Below are 9956 nucleotides of genomic sequence, written 5' to 3'. Positions count from 1 at the left end.
TTAGATCCAGAGGCCTTCTCTTCCCCTTTGGGGTACTGAAGAGCGTTAAACAGGGCTTGATAGGCATGGGCCAGGCCCCAGCACATTGCAGTGATTTATATCTCTCTGGAATTGCCAGGGTGACAACATACTTCCTCCAAATATTCTACTCATTTTTCAGGATTCTGCACTTGTTCAGGGGTGAAGTCCCACAACACTGGGGGTGCCCACCGTCTTAGGCATTTGCCCATACTATCCGACATACCCTGCCACGCATAGCTATCGATCCTTGGGGCAGATCTCTGGATGATATTCTTACGTTGGTGAGACAGAACTGACACCGTCTGCCAAAACAATACCAACAGGTTTCTCTTAACTACCCAAGGATGTTCAAGATACTGAAAAGTTATTGTAATGAAGGAGGAGGCATTATAGAAGATGGTAGCTAAGGTGCCATTCTGTATTTCCTCCATAAAAACCTCTCACAGGAGGAGGTATTCTCTCCATTGGCTAATTGTCTCCATGAGGTGGTACCCGAAGTACAGTAACAGCTTCCATGCAAGACCCAAGTAACTGGTAACGCTCAAGGCCAGTGTTTTAATAACAAATCTCCTAGGCAAAACCTCTCTAATCACTGCAGAGCACGGCAAACTACAAGAACCAACAGCAATTTTTAACGTGTACTTTACAATCAGCATGGTAGATTGGACAAACTAATACTAAGAACAGATGAATCAATGCTGTGACCAGCAACTGTTATTATCTCAAACCCTTTGTGCCCCACGTTGGGTGCCAACATGGACTGTCGTGGTTCAGCCTCAGTTGGCAACTGAACAGCACGCAGCCACTTGCTCACTCCCCCCACCCCTGTGGGATGGGGGAGAGAATCGGAAGAGCAAAAGAAGTCGTGGGTTGAGATATGCACAGTTTAATAGTTACAATACAATAATAATTATAATAATATTGATTATGATAATAATCACAGAATCACAGAATCACAGGTTGGAAGGGACCTCAGGGATCATCTAGTCCAACCTTTCTGGGGAGAGCACAGTCTAGACAAGATGGCCCAGCACCCTGTCCAGACGACTCTTAAAGGTGTGCAACGTGGCCGAATCAACCACTTCCCTGGGGAGATTATTCCAATGGTTGACTGTCCTCACTGTGAAAATTTTTCCTCTTGTGTCCAATCGGAATCTCCCCAAGAGCAACTTGTGTCCATTCCCCCTTGTCCTCTCCATGGGACTCCATGTAAAAAGGGAGTCTCCATCTTCTTTGTAGCTACCCCTTAAGTACTGGTACATGGTGATGAGATCCCCTCTAAGCCTCCTTTTCTCAAGGCTGAACAAACCCAGCTCTCCCAGCCTATCCTCGTATGGTAGGCTTCCCAGTCCTTTGATCATCTTGGTGGCCCTTCTCTGGACCCCTTCCAGCCTGGCCACATCCTTTTGTATAGAGGGGACCAGAACTGTACACAGTACTCCAGGTGTGGCCTGACAAGCGCTGAGTAGAGCGGGATGATGACTTCTTTCTCTCTGCTGGCAATGCCCTTTTTGATGAAACCCAGCATCCTGTTGGGCGCCTTGGCTGCAGCAGCACACTGTTCACTCATGTTGAGCTTTCTGTCCACCAGGAACCCCAGGTCCCTTTCCACAGAGCTGCTCTCCAGCCAGGTGGATCCCAGTATGTACTGCACTCCCGGATTATGTTTTCCCGGGTGCATGACCTTACACTTGTCCTTGTTGAGCTTCATAAGGTTCTTGCTGGCCCACTCTTCCAGCCCATCCAGATCTTTCTGCAGAGCACCTCTCCCTTCTGGAGTGTCTACTTCCCCACTCAATTTGGTGTCATCTGCAAACTTCATCAGGCTACACTTGATCCCATTATCCAAATCACTTATGAAGATGTTGAATAACATTGGGCCCAATATTGATCCCTGGGGGACTCCACTAGTGACAGGTTGCCACTTGGAAAAGGAGCTATTTATCACCACCCTTTGGGTGTGGCTTGTCAGCCAGTTCCCCACCCACTGCACAGACCACTTGTCTAGGCTATAATGCATTAATTTCTCCAGCAGGAGACTGCGGGGGACCGGATCAAAGGCCTTGGAGAAGTCTAGGTAGACAATGTCCACTGCCCGCCCCATGTCAACCAGGCAAGTCACTTTGTCAAGGAAGGCCACCAGGTTTGTCAAGCATGATCTGCCTTTAGTGAAGCCATGTTGGCTTTTCCCAATCACGTGCTTCATTTGACTGGTGATGGCCCCCAGGAGGATTCGTTCCATAACTTTCCCAGGGATTGAAGTAAGGCTGATGGGCCTATAGGTACCCGGACCCTCCCTAAAGCCCTTCTTGTAGATAGGGGTAATATTTGCCTTCCTCCAGTTCTCTAGGACATCCCCCGTTCTCCAAGACTTCTCGAATGACAATAATGACAATAATGATAATATAATAAAATGGAAAAGGAGAGAAAAACCCAAACAGAAACACAAATGATACAACCGCTCACCACCCGCCGACCGACGCTGCCCGTCCCCGAGCCACAATTGCTGCCACCCTCCCCCGGCCAGCCCCTCCCAGTTAACATACTGGGCATGACGACACATGATATGGAATATCCCTTTGGTCAGTTTGAATCCGCTCCCTTAGCTGTGCCCCCTCCCCTCCCAGCTTCTTGTGCACCCGGCAGAGCATGGGAACCTAGAAGAGTCCTTGACTAGTACAAGCACTACCCAGCAACAGCCAAAACAGCTGTGTGTTATCTCAACATGGTTTTCACTCCAAGTCGGAAGCACACCACTATGCCAGCTGCAGTGAAGAAAATTAACTCTATCCCAGCTAAAACCAGGACACCATCCAGCTGGCCTTAGACATTGCTGACCGAGGAAGGTGGCCAGTGCTCTAACTCTACACTGACTCACGGATGGTGGCAAATGCCCTGTGGGGCTGGTTACAGCAGTGGAAGCAGAGCAACTGGCAGCACAGAGGCAAACCATTCTGGGCTGCCACATTGTCGCGATGTATTGCTGCCCGGGTAGAGAATCTGGTTGTAAAGGTACGTCATGTGGATGCTCACGTTCCTAAGAGTCAGGCCACTGAAAAAAATCAAAACAACCATCATGGTGGGCTCATGATCAAGGGGTGGACTTGAAAATGGACACTATTGCACAGGTTATCCATGAACATGAATCATGCGCTGCAGTCAAGCAAGCCAAGCGGGTAAAGCCTCTGTGGTATGAGGACGATAGCTGAAATATAAATATGGGGAGGTCTGGCAGGTTGATTTCCATAGGCACCTCATCGATACCTGGGCCAAAGTGCACGGCATTGAGTGGGTGTATCACCTCTTCTTTCATGCACCAGCCTCCAGGAAAACTGCACGATACAATGGACTGTTAAAGTCTACACTGAGAGCAATGGGCGGTGGGACATTTAAACACCAGGACACACATTTAGCAAAAGCCACCTGGTTAGTCAACACTACGGGATCTGTCAATCGAGCTGGCCCTGCCCAGTCAGAACATTTATGCACTGTGGAAGGGGATAGAGTCCCTGTAGTGCACATAAAAAATATGCTGGGCAAAACAGGCTGGGTTATTCCTGCCTCGGGTGAAGGCCGACACATTCATGGAGTTGCTTTTACTGAAGGACCTGGGTGCACTTGGTGGGTGATGCGGGAGGATGGAGGAGTCCGGTGTGTACCCCAAGGGGACTTGATCTTGGGTGAGAACAGCCAATGGACTGAATGGTATGATGTTAATTGCTATATAATATTTTATTTAATCTCTTCTGTGGTTGCTATATGCCATATCAATGGTATCACAGCAGGAATTTCCCAGATTAATTAAGAATGAACTTTGGTTAAACTGAGCAAAGTGCAGCGGTGATGGAACAAGGACTGACTTCAGTGTACAACAATCCAACACCAAACACACCATCTTCCCTGACCTGAAAGACTGTTACGATCGATGGAACCGAACGTCATGCGCTAAATGACCTCAGTGGACATTTTGTGGACATCTGTGACATTTTACAGGGACGGTCCATAGAGTGAGGGGATGGTATCTGTGTATCTGCCACGCTGGAGCAGGTACACCTCTGAAGGCATTGTGGCCCATGGAGAAGGCCACACTGGAATAGGTGCACATCAAAGTGACTGTGGCTCTGGTTAAGCCTACGCCACAGCGGGTATACCCCTGAAGAGACTGTGGCTCACAGATAAGGCTCCACTTGGAGCAGGTACTCCCCTAAGGGACTGCAGTCTGTGGATAAATCCAAGCCGGATCGGGGCAAGGGGAGGAGTTCATTGCAATGGTAAAACCTATGGTCTGGTCCAAAGGGACCGGGGTGGAGATTGTAATGGATATACCTTTAAATTGTTGTAACCCATTATTTCAGTTGCATGTTATAGGAATTACTATAGCAGGACCCACCCGAACCAATGGAGGACGAGCCTTACGAGAAGCAGTGCAAGTGCAGCAGTGACCCAACCTGAGCTGGTTTTGCTGCCCAATAACTGCACGCAACATACCATCTCTCCTGCCCTGAGTGACCACCATAACAGATGGAAGCCAAAGTCATGGACTAAATGAACTCAATTGTCTTTTTATGGACATTTCATGCACAATTTACAAGGGTAGTCCATAGACTACGGGAATGATACCTGTTTATTATATCAAAGGATGGGATGGGGAGTGGTGGTTAATGAGGATTTATTGGATAGTGTGGGACCTGAGCATGACATAAATGGTATGGAATAAGGGGTGGAGAATGTGCTGGTTTTAGCTGGGACAGAGTTTATTTTCTTCATAGTAGCTAGTATGAGGCCATGTTTTGGATTTGTGGTAAAAACAGTGTTGATTGTACAGGGATATTTTAGTTACTACTTAGCAGCGCTTACACAGAGTCAAGGCCTTTTCTGCTTCTCACCCCACCCCACCAGCGAGCAGGCTGCTGGTGCACAATAAGTTTGGAGGGGACACAGCTGGGACAGCTGATCCCGGCTGACCCACCCAGCATATAAAGCTGGGTGAAGCAGGAAGGAAGGGGGGGATATTTGGAGTGATGGCGTCTTGTCTTCTCAAGTAACCATTACACACGATGGAGCCCTGCTTTCCTGGAGATGGCCAAACACCTGCCTGCTGATGGGTAGCGAATGAATTCCTTGTTTTGTTTTGCTTTGCTTGCATGCACGGCTTTTGCTTTACTTCTGAAACTGTACTTATCTCAACCCATGAGTTTTCTCACTTTTACTCTTATTCTCTTCCCCTTCCCACTGGAGGGGGAGTGAGCGAGCGGCTGTGTGGTGCTTAGTTGCCAGCTGGGGTTAAACCAGTACATGGTGGTGGTAGCACCTCTGTGATAACAGATTTAAGAAAGGGAAAGAAACTGCTGCACAACAGCAGCTGGAAGGGAGGAGTGAGAATATGTGAGAGAAACAACTCTGCAGACACCAAGGTCAGTGAAGAAGGAAGGGGAGGAGGTGCTCCATGTGCCGGAGCAGAGATTCCCCTGCAGCCCATGGTGAAGACCATGGTGAGGCAGGCTGTCCCCCTGCAGCCCATGGAGGTTAACAGTGGAGCAGATATCCACCTGCAGCCAGTGGAGGACCCAAGGCCAGAGTAGGTGGATATGTCTGAGGGAGGCTGTGGCACTGTGGAGAGCCCATGTTGGAGCAGGCTCCTGGCAGGACCTGTGGAGAGGAGCCCACGCTGGAGCAGGTTTTCTGGCAGGACTTGTGACCCCATGGGGGATCCATGCTGGAGCAGTCCATTCTTGAAGGCCTACACCTTGGGGAAAGGACTCATGCTGGAGCAGTTCATGAAGAACTGTAGCCCTAGGGAAGGACCCTGTCATGGTTTCAGCTGGGATAGAGTTAATTTTCTTCACTCTAGCTGGTATAGTGCTGTGCTTTGAAATTAGCATGGAAAAAAACCTGTTGAGATAACACACAGATGTTTAGGCTGTTGCTGGGCAGCGCTGATACTAGTCAAGGACATGTCTAGCTTCCCATGCTCTGCTGGGTGCACAAGAAGCCGGGAGGGGAGGGGGCACAGCTAAGAGAGTGGATTCAAACTGACCAAAGGGATATTCCATATCATGTAACGTCATGCCCAGTATGCTACCTGGGAGGGGCTGGCCGGGGGAGGGAGGGAGCAATCGCGGCTCGGGGACGGGCAGCGTCGGTCGGCGGGTGGTGAGCGGTTGTATCGGTCGTGTTTCTGCGTTTTTGTTCCCTGTTTTCCCTTTCCTTCCTTTTCCCTTTTATTATATTAACATTACTGTCATTATTATCATAATCATTTATCATCATCATTCTATTGTAGTTATTAAACTGTGCTTATCTCAACCCACAAGTTCTTTTGCTCGTCCGATTCTCTTCCCCATCCCACAGGGGTGGGGGGGGGGGTGAGCGAGCGGCTGCGTGGTGTTCAGTTGCCAGCTGAGGCTGAACCACGACAGACCCACATTGGAGAAGTTTGTGGAAGACTCTCTCCCGTGGGTGGGACCCCACGCTGGAGCAGGGGAAGAGTGTGAGGAGGAAGAAGCGGCAGAGGCAACATATTTTTCTCTCCCCTATCCTGCTGAGGAGGGGGGTGATAGAGTGGCTTGGTGACACCTGACATCCAGCCAAGGTCAACCCACCACAAGAGGAGATACAAAGAGCATCTAAACTAGTGTCCCTGATGAAGCAGGTGCTGCAAACTCAGTGATGTATGGCCTTGAATGGACAGGCAAGTACTAGTACTAACCTAAAGGTCTCCTAACACCAACAAAAGCATTTTCATTGAGCTGGAGAGGCCTGGGATTTAACCCAAAACGTCTGAATCTAGTACACATAGAATCATGGGGCCATGGCATGTCTCGAGGTGACATCATCATCAGTAAAAGCTGATTCCTAACAGCTACAAGTTCTGCAGGCTGGAGAGACAAGTCCTTACACAGATTCAGTTTTTGTCACTCTGGCTAACTTGTCATCCAGCCAGGTTTCCCAGGCAGGACAGTTCCTTATACAAAGAAAAGCAAGACTGCTTTAATCCGTTAATTATAATCCATTGTGCCAGTTTGGATCCGCTCTCTTAGCTGTGCCCCCTCCCCTCCTGGATTCTTCTGCACCTGGCAGAGCATGGGAAGATAAAATAAGTCCTTGACTAGTATAAGCACTACCTAGCAACAACTAAAACATCAGTGTGTTATCAACATTATTTTCATACTAATTCCCACCCGCACCGGGGCTGCTGGTCAGTAAGCACTGGGCCGCCCCCTCCCTCCGCCCACCGCAGATGCCGTCCGGCCGCACAGCCCACAGCCCAGCGGCGCCTCCTGCCATGGCAGCACCCCGCCAGCAGCCTTACCTGGGAGAGCCGGCCGGCTGGTAGCCAGCAGAAATGCCAGCAACAACAGCAGGGCGGCGGACGCACCGGCCCCTCACCCACACACCATGCCGTTGCTGCGGCGGGGCTGGAGCTGTGGCCCGACTGTGCACCAACGGAGGTGGCGGAACGGGGAGTGGCAGGAGCGTGTCACCACCCAGGCCCTGCCAGCAGCTCCCGCGGGGGGCCATAGCCCGACGTTCCCCACCCTCCCCTCAGTGCCCGCTGCCCCAGGACGGCTCCCTTTCACCTTCCTCACGGTGCAGCTGCTCCAACATCCCACTCCTCCCTGCTCCAGAAACACCAGCCTGAGACAGGAGATGGGGCAACTTGCGTGTCCACAGCCCCGGGAGGCCCCTCTGAGGAAGCAGCAGCTGTCTAGCCTCCCTGGCGGCTGCATGCCTCGTGACAGGCCCCTCCCTAGCAGTGTGGCCCTGCAGAGCAGCACAGGGTGCCAGGCCTTGTACACATTTGTCACATTATGCCATAATTCCATTGCCATCACAGAGACATGGTGGGATGACTCTTACGACTGGAGTGCTGCAATGGATGGCTATAAGCTCTTCAGAAGGGACAGGCAAGGAAGGAGAGGTGGTGGGGTGGCTCTGTAGGTTAGGGAGTGCTTTGACTGCATAAAGCTTGGAGATTGTAACGATAAGGTCGAGTGCTTATGGGTAAGGATAAGGGGGAAGGCCAACAAGACAGATAGCCTGCTAGGAGTCTGTTATAGACCACCCAACCAGGATGAAGAGCTAGACGAAGCGTTCTACAAGCAGCTGGCAGAAGTATGACAATCGGTTGCCCTTGTTCTAGTGGGGGACTTCAATTTCCCAGATGTCTGCAGGGAATAGAACAGAGCAGAGAAGAAACAGTCTAGGAGGTTCCTGGAGTGTGTGGAAGATAACTTCCTGACACAGCTGGTAAGTGAACCTACCGGGGAGGTGCCTCGCTTTACCTGCTGTTGATGCTGTGAAAAGCCAAAATGAGGACTCAATAATCTGAATGACTACTAAGCAGGTATTCTTTATTGCAGCGCTGGACGCACAGGGGATCGCTCCTCCTAATGTGCATCCCGCAAGTCATGATGGACAAAGCTTATATTGCTCAGTTACATACATCTGCATTAGATTTCCTGGAACTAATCATAACACTTGTGTAGGGGAATAGACAGGGATCGGCGACCGGAAGATCACGGGATGTGACGGAAAGATAGACTCCTCCCCATAGGAGTGGCAGGAACAGGAAGCGCAAGAGCTATATAAGCGTGTGACGCAGCTAAATAAACGGACATTTTGTATCCATCATATTGATGTCTGTGCATCACTGTCCCCAGGGTGGGTAGAGCCCTGTGTCCCGGAGATATGCGGCCCAAGATAAGTTCTCCCGTAGAAGCGTACAGCTACAAGTGGTGACCCCGACGTGATTAGCGGGGAGGCTTGGCAAGTTCGCCGGGGGGGAAAAGATAGCTTGGGGCAGGCAGGGGCGGGACGGGGAGCCGCAGGTCTGTGGGCGCGCCATGGAATCAGTCGTAAAGGTACTGAAGGGATTGGGGAAGGAATATGGTACTTCGATATCGAAGGCGCCTACCTCAAAGGCCATCCAATGGATGATTACGCAGGGGCTCATACGAAGTCCCGAAGACATATTTAATAAGGATAAGTGGGTGAGGATTAAAGAGGAGTTAGCCGAAAGGGCTATGATGGGAAAAACCCAGTACATACAGCTCTGGGGAAAGATACACCGATTACTATTGAAAGCTCGGGATGATCAGGAGACGTGGCGGCAGGCGCGGCTGTGCCTGCACGGTGCTACAGGCGACAGTAGCCCGGAAAGAGACCCAGGAGGGGCAGTGGGGACGCAGACAGGGGCAAGCATCGCGGGGGATGGGAAAGAAGGGGAGAGTTCGGACGGAGTAGCCTGGCCAGCGACTCAGTCTGAGGCTCCCAAGGAGGTGGATCGGGAAGCGGCGGTGTTCCCTGTTGAGCCAGCAGGGCCTTTAGAGTGCCCCGCCCCGCATACCCCTGGGATGATTTGGCACAAGAGCGGGTGCCCGCGCGCGGGGAGGGTGACGTGGCAGTGGACGCAGCGGGAGTGACGGAGCGGAAGGAGAAAGATGACCAGCGCCGGAAGCAGCGCCGGCAGCGGCACCGCCCTCTGCTCGACCCTCGAGACTGGCTCCCGGGGCAACCCTTGAGATGGGAGTCGGACGAGGAGGGGGATTGAGGTGCCTGGAGGGGAGGACAGGGGGAGTATAGAACAACCTCGAGTAGCAGCGAATCAGAAATTGGGGGAGAAACCGATGCCCACATGTGGGAAGAGGGAGCAGCTTGCCTACGGCGCACAAAAGAGAGGCACAAAACAGCAGAGACTCGGAGGACCAATCAGAAGGAGGGAGGAGAGGGATCGCCAAAAGGGGAGGTCCGGAGCGCTGCAGCTCCGGAGGGGTTCGCGGAGGCAGCAGGCTATGCGCGCACTAGGGGAAGTAACTCGGTGGCAGACAGGACTCTTAACGAAGGGGGCGCCCCAGCGACAGTCAGTCTAGTTACCTAACTGGCGGCTGATAGCTAGAGATTGTAGCCTCGATGGAGTAAGGATAGAGATGCCC

The sequence above is a fragment of the Phalacrocorax carbo genome, chromosome W, assembly GCF_963921805.1.
Source record: "Phalacrocorax carbo chromosome W, bPhaCar2.1, whole genome shotgun sequence".
Classification (NCBI taxonomy): domain Eukaryota; kingdom Metazoa; phylum Chordata; class Aves; order Suliformes; family Phalacrocoracidae; genus Phalacrocorax; species Phalacrocorax carbo.
Note: the sequence above shows the minus strand (reverse complement) of the source record.